This window comes from Mastigoproctus giganteus, chromosome 13 (genome assembly GCF_048544385.1).
Source record: "Mastigoproctus giganteus isolate SK-2022 chromosome 13, ASM4854438v1, whole genome shotgun sequence".
NCBI classification, from domain to species: domain Eukaryota; kingdom Metazoa; phylum Arthropoda; class Arachnida; order Uropygi; family Thelyphonidae; genus Mastigoproctus; species Mastigoproctus giganteus.
The window spans coordinates 4,125,255-4,136,671 of NC_143587.1; the positions used below are offsets into that span (position 1 = coordinate 4,125,255).

Consider the following 11,417-nt stretch of genomic DNA (forward strand, 5'->3'; position numbering starts at 1 on the left):
TTATACACATTTCAGTCGATGCAAATTCGTCCAAATTAAACAAATGGATTTCACATAAACTCACACAGTCGACAACAAGATCCGGAGACCATCAATTTGCTTGTCGCTGCTTTCGAATCACGATAATAGTTTTTTTTTTTTTGGGGGGGGGGAGGCCCTCTGACCTAAATATCACAGTAGACAAAAGTATTTTTGTTCATTTTGAGGCAGTTAGCATACACCGATGAGCCAAAACATTATGACCGGCGAGTCGTTATGCAAGTAGAAGCAACTGCAGGCGAACTATGGAGCGTGCGCGGGTCGGGACACGGTTTAAAAAACACCTGATACTGAGCTCCGTTAATCAGTGTCACTCTTGTTCTTCAGATGGAAAGGCAGCGGACTTAAGCGTGTTGGACAAAGGCCAAATTGTAATGGCCAGACGACTGGGTCAGAATATATCCGAAACGGCATGGCTGGTGGGATGCTCACGGTCAGCTGTGGTTAGTACCTACCGAAAGTGGTCCGAGGAGGGAAAACCCGTAAACTGCCGGCGAGGCGTTGGACGACCACAGCTCATCTATGCTCGAGGTGAGCGAAGGCTCTCCCGGATGTATGGCAATAGAAGGGCGAATGTGGTGCAACTCGCCGGCAATTGTAATGCTGGTGACGGGACTAATGTGTCACAACACACAGTACATAGAAACCCTGCTGAAAATGGGGTTGCGTAGCCGCAAGCCGCTGCGAGTGCCCATGCTAACAACGGTTCACTGGCGACAGCGCCTACAACGGGCACGCGAGCATCGAAACTGGACTTTGAGTGATTGGAAGAAGGTCGTCTGGTCGGATGAATCACATTTCCTGTTGCACTGTGTAGACTGCCAGGTAAGTGTGAGTCGTTTACCTGGGGAAGTGATGTACTGTGGGACGAAAACAAGCCTGTGGCGGCAGTGTCATGCTTTGGGCGATGTTGTGCTGGAATACCATGGGTCCAGTCATCCATGTGCCGGGCCTCAGCAGGGGTCCAGCCGCTAATTGACCAGAAGAACAACGGTACACAACACTACACGTGTACAATATTCATATACTTTTAAATCTCTGGCATCTCCAGCGAACTGGTACACCCACAACAAAAGCTACGCGGAGATTAGGGGAGCGTCTGGTGCCGCTTGACACTAAATACACTTTACCTAAGCATCATTGCCGATCAGGTACACCCTTTCATAGCAACGGTCTTCCCCTCTGTTAATAGGATAATGCGCAATACCACACCGCTCGGATTCTTCGAGGCTGGTTCGCGGAACTTGAGGAGGAAGACTTCCAGGTATTGCCCTGGCCTTCAAATTCCCCAGACATCAATCCAATCGAACATCTGTGGTTTGTGTTGGAACAGCAACTCCGATCTGCGGCGTCTCAACCACTGACCTTACAGGAGTTAAAAGATCTGCTGGTTACATGCTGGTACCGATACCACAAGACACATTTAGAAATCTTGTAGCGTCGAGCTGTTTTGGCTGCACGTGGAGGACCAACATCATATTAGGTAGGTGGTCATGTTTTGGCTCATCGGTATATGCAGTATATGTAATGCGTCTACGGTCTACATGATGTGCGCGGACAATAGATGTACAGTACAGATCAACACATTAGCATTTGCAGAATAATCTTTTCCTGAAGAAGAAAAAATAGATCACAAAGATCTATAAAATATTTTCTTGCTCAATCACTTATACCCGCAATTTTTATTTTGTCCGCCCGCAATGCATAAAAATTCATCCCGCTGCAATTTTATATTTGGCTTGAATTAAATTTGATTTTCCAAAGTTCATTCAACTCGAATCAAGCAATGCGGGCAATTGTTTTCCTTTTTCATACATATCACATAGGCTATCCATGCTGTATATCGCATTTGAAGCCCTGGATATTATATTTTTTTTTTGCCACGCTGATTGGAGGAACGAATTGGGAATATGGTGGGGGCACAGAAACGAAATGCTTTCAGTTCGTGCGTAAAAGTCGCTGCTATTTTTATAGCTCATTGTTTTTTTTTTTTTTTTTGCAAATCTTCAATCTTCAATTATTACAGTACGCTTCATTCAATGCTCCTTGTGGTCTTCCGTGGATGTCAGAAGCATCTTGACGAATCTTGATGCTAAGAAAGCTCAAGGTCCTGATGATATTTCTCCACTTGTTCTCAAAACCTGTGCTCCTGAACTTACTCCTGTTCTTTGCCGCTTTTTTCACTTTCTTATTCCAAAGGTGTTTTTCCTTCTGCTTGGAAATTTGCTCATATCCAACCAGTTCCCAAAAAGGGTGACAAATCCATCCCATCCAATTATCGTCCGATTGCAATTACTTCTACTCTTTCTAAAGTAATGGCGAAACCAATTAACCGCCAACTCTTAAACTATCTACAAACCTTCGAACCGATCAACGATCGCCAGTGTGGATTCCATCAGTGTCGATCAACAGGTGATATGATATACCCATCTATCACTAAACTCAAGCAACTGCTTGAGTTTAGTGAATTCAAGCAGCTGCTCTTGATATCTCAAAGGCTTTTGATCATGTTTGGTATAGAGGTCTTTTAAATAAGCTTCCATCTTACAGTTTGGAAACTGTTTTTTATATTGTGTATCGCGTATTCTTTCTGACTGCTCACTGCGGGTGATGGTAGATGGCTGTGTCTTTTAACTTCTCCACTAATGCTGTGTTCCCAAAGATTCAGTTCTTTCTCCCACTCTTTTCCTCTTGTATATTAATGACCTTCTTCCATTGACAGGAAAACGCTATTGATATTTTTGCTGATGATAGCACGTTGCATTGCACCTTCCAGTTTGAGAAACCTTGTCCTATACAAATAACTTCAACTTCTGGAATATTCACTACTAATTCCCTAAATGCAAATGCTCATCTCCAGTGAAGCAAATATAACTTAGTTGATTTCAACCCTTCTAAAACTCAATCTTGTCTTAAATCTCGCAAAAAGGATTCTTCTGCTCCTATGCTTAACTTTAGTGACAATCCGATTTCTAGGCAAAATGATATATTGTAAGATATGAAAATCTTACAAAAATAAAATATTTTTTTAGACTTCGGAAGTTAGTTTTCCTTTTTGGATTCTTGCCGTTGGCAGAATAATATGGTAATAGCGTCAGTTTCAATAAACAAGAATTATCCAGTAAGGATTGTAAAATTAAAGGGGAGGAGGAACGAAAACAGAAAAATTAGCCTTACATCCGTTAAAACAGAAAACTGACGGAAAATACTATAGCAAGCCCAGCAGGAGGTTCGGCGCAACAAACAACTTAAAGTTTATGAGGGGTCACACACTGGAAACGCATTCGGCAAAACGCACACACAAGCCTCTAAAAATAGACGCGATAGTCTCCAGTGACACATTTGTGGTTTTTCTGAAGTGCTATAGAGACAAGCTGTGAGGACACAGGAGGAGTTGTTTTGATACATTCGGCCTACATGAAAGAGCTCAACGGATGTCAACAGGTGGGGAAAAAAAAAAAAAAAAAAAAAAAAGGGAGAGGGGTATTGTGAATCACGTGCTACAGGGCTGGCTGACCTACCAACGAATTAAAGAAGAAAAATGGAAAAAAGATAGAGGGGATTGGTAGAAGCCACTGTAGGAAGGCGTGACAAACTCGGAAGAAAAATTGTGGATGGAGACGGACAAAAAAAAAAGAGTGGGTCAGTGTCAGTGAGTTGGGCAGTAAGATGAGAGTTGGAGAAGAAAAGAAAGGAATGAGTTTCTTTAGATAGAGTAGCCGGTGGAGAAAAGTGGCTAAGTTTTAATGTGTAGTCAGTATGAGGGATAGATAAGCTTTAAGTGAACAGTTAAGTCGTTGATTTAATAAGTTAGTGAGAGAGGCAGTCGAGTAAGTGGAAAGATGAAGTTGAGGTGTAGAAGTCGGTCAGACAGTCAGCCAAAAGTAGACTGAGTTTCGAAGTGAGAGATGAACACGTGCCATAGAAAAGGGGGAAAATTTTTCAAGATCCTTAAAGTAGATGAGAAGGAGTCAACTCCATTATGAAGGAACGAGATTGCCTGATATTTCTGAGAGCAATTACGCTGGAGCTGATGAAATCCGAAGCCGGACAAAAAGAGTACAGCCATTCTGATCAGATGAAAATAATGCGTTCTTAAGAAATAAAAGGTACCCAAGAAGGAATCCAGTATCTTATGTCGAACTCCCCCAGTGATTGTGAGATGCGACCCAGATAGAAAAGATCCCCTACTCGCTTAGAGAAGGATGTACCGTGACGTCTGCCAAGTTATGTAAGTAAGTGATTAGTTTGCAAGGAATCCAGTATCTTATGTCGAACTCCCCCAGTGATTGTGAGATGCGACCCAGATAGAAAAGATCCCCTACTCGCTTAGAGAAGGATGTACCGTGACGTCTGCCAAGTTATGTAAGTAAGTGATTAGTTTGCTTAAGTACTCTCACCATCACACCGACTATAGACACCCGATAACCAATTTATCAGAACTTTTGATTGAACACATATGTATAAGTAGTGCTATATTGTAATGAATAAGTTAGTGAATGGTATGAACTGAAGGATATTACCCAGGGCAAGTCAATATATATAAATAAATTTTGGAAGGGGATAGATATAAAATTTTTGAAGTGATTGATACTTGTTAATATTTGGTTAAATAAGTGAATGACTAAGTATGAATTTTGGAAGGGGATAGACGGATGTCAGTAACCCCCGAATGTGCAAGTAGTTAATTGTAGAAATTTGATAGTAATAATTACCTAGATTAGAGAAGGTTGTAGGCTATAATCTGTTAGAAAACAGAGTAATGATTTATACTGAAATTAAGAGTATCGAAGCTTTATCAATTTGGAGTAGGAATTGTTTTGTAATGAAAGGAGAATGTTAATAGATTTTTTTGAAAGTCAATTGAACTCAGGAGTGAGGAAGTAGAAACATTATTAATTTGTTAGTTTAAAAGAGGGGATATTTGATTATGATTTATGTAAAGGAAATAGCCCTCCTTGAGTTTACTCAATAGGCAAAATACCTTGCTCATATACATTCTGTTATAAGAAGATGAAATTAAATCTATTTGGTCATGAGTTTAATAAAATTCTTTTGTTTGATGTATCTATGTAAAAATGTCCAATAAACCGATTTTTTTTATACAACATTTGTGTGTCTCTTTGTTGTTCTGAGTAAAAGCCTATCCAAAGGGAATTAAACACCTCAAGGAGATTTTCCCCTAGAACTTGGAATTTTCTGTAAAGTAATAGTCAGATTTGCAAGTGGGGATAAATATAAAAAAGGGGATATATACGAAAATAAAATAAAATACATAAACACAAAATAAACCCCCCCCCCCCACAATATCTCTTTTGGGGATTACCCTCACTTCTAATCTCTCTTGGCACAAGCACATTACAAATATTGCTTCCTCTGCATCTAAAAAATTTGGTTTTCTCTTTCGCTCTCAGCGTTACTTTTCTTCCAAACAGCTGCTCACTCTGTATTTTTCCCACAACTGGGGTTTAGAGAAACCTTTCAACTAACATATGAAAATGAAAGCAGCATCTTGCCGGTCTTTCACGTAAACAAAATTCAGTTCTTGAGTTGCTATCTTTGCTATGATGCTAGACATCTCGGGCCGTCCCTGAATGCATGTATCGCGCAGAATTACGGGACCCTTTCTGGTCCCGTAATTCCCATTAATAATCATTAATAATTCATGATTGCCATTAACGGATTTTCACTGGCAAGCAATTTTCCAGCGACATAACTCATTAAATAAGATATAAAACGTCGGCGTCATTAAACTGCAAAGCGTCATAGAGACTTGTTTCGTAGCTTGCTGCATGTACACGGCCCTCTTTTAAACAAACCATCTTGGATATGAAGCTTCACAGGAAAGGTTTGTCACGTTCCAATGGCTGGCTCTCTTGTTACGTCCGAATACATCAAAGACTCGTTTTAACGATAACTGATCATTCTGGATATTTGTCCAACACGTCGGATAGACAAACATGCAGAAGGGTTTTCTACTTCACGATTGAAGGACTACATTATATTCAAGACTTTCGTGGTTGCTTTATTTTAAATACATATATAATATTTGCAAAATTATTTATTTTTAAAATGTTTAAATTATTAAGCACCTTGCCATTTCTCATATTTCTTTTTTCAATAAAATAATTCATCAGTTTAATGTTGTTTTTATGCTCTTTCGTAAAAAGGGTGAAACACCTGTTGTCTTCATCGTGTTCTTTCAAGCGTCTGTCTGTCCGCATGTAAAAACTCTAGTTCCAGTGAATGACTTTTCGTGAAATGTTGTATTTCAGTCTTGTAGAAATATTTATCAGGCCATTCCACGTTCATTAAAATCACACCAGTAGAAGATCCCTGAAGCTTGCCACAGACTTCTTTGCAGATATGATAGGCTACAGCTTGCTACATGGGAGTCTAAAAAGCTGTTGTAACCGATATTCAGGTCTCACTTTCAAGCAAAGGACTAAATTTCGGTGAAGTCCAGTCGTTCTATGGACATTAAATCCTTTGCTGACATCTTCGCGATGGGGGACTCTTAGTAACCATGCGTACATCCCTCCCCAGTGAAATTCCAAAAAAATTTCACCTAATATACTGAAAATGACCACCCAGGTGAATCAGTGTAAGCAGGAGTCGAAGAGTGGCGTTCACACCATACAAAGGAATTCCACCTCTCCGTATCGCTAGGCAGTACTAGGAGATAGATGACTCTCATCGCCCAGTGCAATTCCACCACTTCGCTTACTAAACGCTTGAAATGGTGAAACAGTGTTTAGTCTTCACAGCAAAGCTCCGGAAGCGCGAATCTGTTTCATCATGAAGTATGAGTGGTGCCTTGTCATAGACTTTGTATTCGTTTTTGTTTTTGTTTTTGTATTCTCTTCTTGTATTTGTATGCTTATTTTGTATCCAGTTTTTGTATCTGTACGCTGTATTTGTATCCTGTTGTTGTATTTAGTATGCTGCATTTTGTATTCTGATTTATATGCTGTATTTTATTCTGTTTTACTCAAGCTGCTATATAAGAACCCCTGACGCCCGTCGCCGTGATGGAATATTGTACTGTGCTTCTGTACTTCACAATAAAGCTTTATGTATTTATTTATTTCTGATTTTGTAAAATTTCGAATTACCTGCATAATTGCATTTATGTATACACATTTTGGCATTACTTAATAACGAAGAGTGAGATCAACACCGAATTTTTTCAATTTATTTTGGAAGGTTTTGGTATCAATTCCGATTCGAACTGAGCCTGTAGAAACTATGTGAGTTTCGAACACTGGAATGTTACTTGACAAGGAAGGGTCTGAAGTTTTCAGCGCATGTTTCTTTGGTCCCTGGAAAGGTTTTAAGATCAACTGCGACTCCATAGTCCCCCCCTCCAGTTCTTTCCTCCTGATGTCTATGTAAATTCTATCACTCAGTGTATTATGAATCGCTGTGTGATTACTTTCATCTGAGGCCTCTGTACACTACAAGAGTTACTGCTGACATCGCCCTTCTAGCCAAAGTAATCACTGGAATTTACGAATCATCTGATATCCTGAGTAAAATAAACTTCAATGCTCCTTGTAGACAAGTCAGGAACCTTACACCGTTTCGCCTTGACTCTGCCAACACGGACTTAATGAAGTTCAGTCCACTGAACAGAATCAGCAAATGACTCTCTCATTGACTTCTTTGACAACTCCCAGTCACTGATGAACTCCATCCACAAGTTTGCCTCTTCACTTAAACTGCAAAGTGACTAGCTCACATCTAATTATTGTAGCTTATTATTTGTTATATTATTTTTCTATTCTCTAACGGATTAATTATTACTTGTTTTACCGGTAAGTTAACTTAATGCAATCCTCTTTTGTACATATGCTTTTATTGTTTGAATCTATATCAATGTTTATCGTCCTGTTGGATTTCATATTATTGTTATTATGTTTATTGATCTGATCTTAGATACACTCTTCGTGGTTACCTGTTGTGTATCTTGTTATTAATAAAAAAAAAAATAATAAATAAATAAATAAAGACATGTATCGGGTATCACTCGAGGTCACGTCGGGTCGAAAATTTTACTGCTTATGTTAGATTTTGGGGGAAGTTTTAGATCCGATTCCTTGTCCTAGCCCGGATTTACTCCCTATAAAAACTGACTGCAATACAATTACACACCTCTTTGAGATACAATCAATTGGTTAACGAATACATCCTATGGTGAGTTCCAGGTAATTCTTGAGTCTGTAGAGAAAGTTTTAGGCACGTTTGATAATTGAACGAGGCTGAAGAGTGTGTGTGTGTTATTTAATCTGCAAAGAGACGGTGGGGAAGCGAAATTAATGAGCTTGATTTGCCTGTTTTTTCTCCCTACTCTGCTCACTGCTTCTGAACAACTGCAATAAAATTAAAAACTGTCTAAAATACGACGAAGTAATGAAAAATATTAAGACAGCTCGTTTTCACAAGTAATAAATTAAAACGTGAATATACAAGTTAAAAAAAGTTAACAGAGCATAAAAGAAACAAAATTTCTGCAATCTTTCTTCGAAACGAAGAGATCCACCTCATGTAAAATGATGAAGGTAAGTGTAGAGAATATCATACGGAACTCAAATCATACGAATCGTACGAAGTAACCTTAAATAAAAATCGAAGACATCCGGCGATTAATTAAGTGAAATAAAATAATTAATGGATCGAGAGATAGATTGATTGCTTTACTGTTTTATGCCTTCGTGTCATTCACGCTGTTATCGGGTTTAACAGTTACGCGAATAAATGAATAAATACATATATCTTGTCCAATTAAGCGGCCTAATTACCAGAATTCAAAGGCTACGAAAATATATAGCGGAGGCTCCAACCGAACGGTCGTTGCTTAATTGAATCGGTTTAATTATAAGGAATAATCAATGCATTCGTTGCTCATCTTGAACGACATCCTTTCTTAATTACTCCGATTAATTTGTATCTCCCAAAATTTAAATTCTGCGCGCGTGTGCCATCCCCGAGTACAGTAAACACGTCGAATAATTCCTCTTCAAAATTAGAGAGAAGCGGCAGATTAGCCTCTTGGCGGAGGTTCTCTTAATTACGTACAGACTACTCGGCAAAGACACAAACACGTGCAGAGAATACGAGAAAAACTCGTCTTTCCCGTGCTTCGAGAAAAGAAGGGGTTTGTGTAATGCTATCAAACACCAATCCGCGTGCCTATTTCAGTTTCTGGCATCATGTTTTGATTTAATACCAATTTGTTTTATTTTCTTTTATCGAAGGAAGCCAATGCAAGCCACAGTCACAAAAGTGCCAACCTGTTCGTCAAGTATCTCCAGAAGTTCTCACCTCAATATCGGCGACTGGACACGTGCAGTCGATTCCTGTTTCCTGTGGCCTTCCTGCTGTTCAACATCATCTACTGGGCATACTACGACTCTGGCAGACGAGCTTTCAATTGAGGATAACGGAAGCCCGTTCACGCAAAGTGCGCCATTATTTTGCGACCAGAAATATTTTTACGCCTTTTTTTTAGAAATATTATTTTGTATTACTTTTACGTGTTGGTTCATCTGTTAGAAAACGCACCACGGTCAAGTGCAGCTGGAAATCCTGTGACTCTATGATCTCCCAAACCCTTCATACCAGAAGTTGCCAACCAGAAGAATTTTCTTCAGATATTCCTTCCTCTTATATATTCCTGTATAACACAGCTGTATGAAATTAAATAAAATATAAACTGTAGCTTTTCCTTAACTTTCCTTATCTCATCTGACACCTTACAGATTTCAATTAAAATAATTCGGTCAACTACTGAGTGCCGGACACTCGGGATGAAGGTCCGTAGTCACGAATGGTCTTTAGTGTAGTATCTCAAATAGAGAGCTTTATGGTAACTGAAAAAAGTTTCTAATGCCCCGGCTTGGCTAAAAATGAGGAACTGACGAAAACGTTGTCTATTTGAGTCTTTCCAGTTGTTGTGAATCCCCACCACCGCCGCCTCAACATTGGCTCTCTGAATACCTCCCTGCCGGGACAACTCCAGCTTTGAAAATTGTTAAAAAATACTTTTCGTCGCAAAATTTATAACTGGCCTTTACAGAATTATTAACTAACTATTTAGGAACCTTTCTGTCACCAAAAGGAGAGTTACTTAGCACAAAGAAGCGCGCTACCGAAATGCAATTGAAAATTGTGTTTTGTTTTGTTTTTTAATTTTAACACAAAAAGTAAATGATAGATTACAATCGGAATAGAATAAGCATACAATAACGCATAGCTGATGTGATTTTTAAATGTTTAGCTCCATTAGAGATGGGGGAGGGACACGAACATTACTCACATTTTCCTGTCTCGCCGCCATTTTTAATTTTAAAAATATTTTAAAATTATATTTCAAGCCTACTCGTTGAGCTCTTCCCAACGGTGCATAATAAACTATAGGTTGTCGACAACATTTTTGTCCCCTCCACATTTTACCCACTCCATTTCTCAGACAATTTTTGTCAACAACGATCGATATGGTGTACAAACCCATGCAACATTTCACGTCAATAGGTTGAGTGGTTCCAGAGATACAATGCTGGGACAGACAGACAACTGAGTGACATTATAAGGGTCCTTCGTTAGGCTATGGACCCTAAAAATGACCGGAAATATGACCAATAACAAAAACAGAACATAACCGTTTAACTATATTACTTTACTAAGTCTATTTTATTTTTACATATTGTTCTTAAATTACTTAGACTAAAACCTTGCTCTTAATATTAGGCCTATTATCAAAAGACACGAAATGAAAGCGACCATCTCATAAGAAGAACCTTCAGCCAATGGTGAAGAACCATCACCTTCCTCTTCTTAAATGTTTTTTTAAAGTACAAAGGTTAATTGCGTTTAGAATATTAGAATTGTGACAAAGGAGATGGAAAATGAATTTTGGGAAGTGAGCGATCTCTCTCTCCTGTAACACTTGAAATTTTTCAATCATTTACAAAAAAGGTGCAACTGTGAATCAATGATGTTATGAACTCTATTGAAAGGACGATTCGAAATTATCGAGACATATTAAAATAAATTTATTAACAGTTTTCAAATCGCTTTCTCTTGGACTCTTGCTCGTTCCAAGAGAATATTAGAATCGTAAGTTGGATAAATAAAACTAATTCATTTATTTTATCTGTTCCACTGATCATTTTTCTGTCTTTATCAGATGAAAAACGAGTATTTAACTGAGCGTATACTTCACTACGGAGCTCTTTGTTATTTCTGAATCGCCGTTATCGATTGAGGCTGGATATCGTTGCAGGCTACTTAATCTCAGCAATAAGTCTTAAACTGAGGGAGATGATAAATGTCAGTTCTGACATTTATTCTGGAATCTATAAGCGGAAGTGAATTGA

At 38.7% G+C, this 11,417-nt stretch overlaps 1 protein-coding gene across 1 annotated transcript in view; it reads left to right on the forward strand.

The window, feature by feature from the left end:
* The window catches only part of LOC150075722 (glutamate-gated chloride channel-like), a 48,333-nt gene extending 38,567 nt beyond the window's left edge, over positions 1–9,766 (forward strand). Inside the window, exon 9 of the mRNA XM_090387018.1 lies at positions 9,297–9,766. The gene's annotated coding sequence lies outside the window, so the exon portion shown is untranslated. The remainder of the gene's footprint in view (positions 1–9,296) is intronic.
* Positions 9,767–11,417: the final 1,651 nt, after the last annotated feature.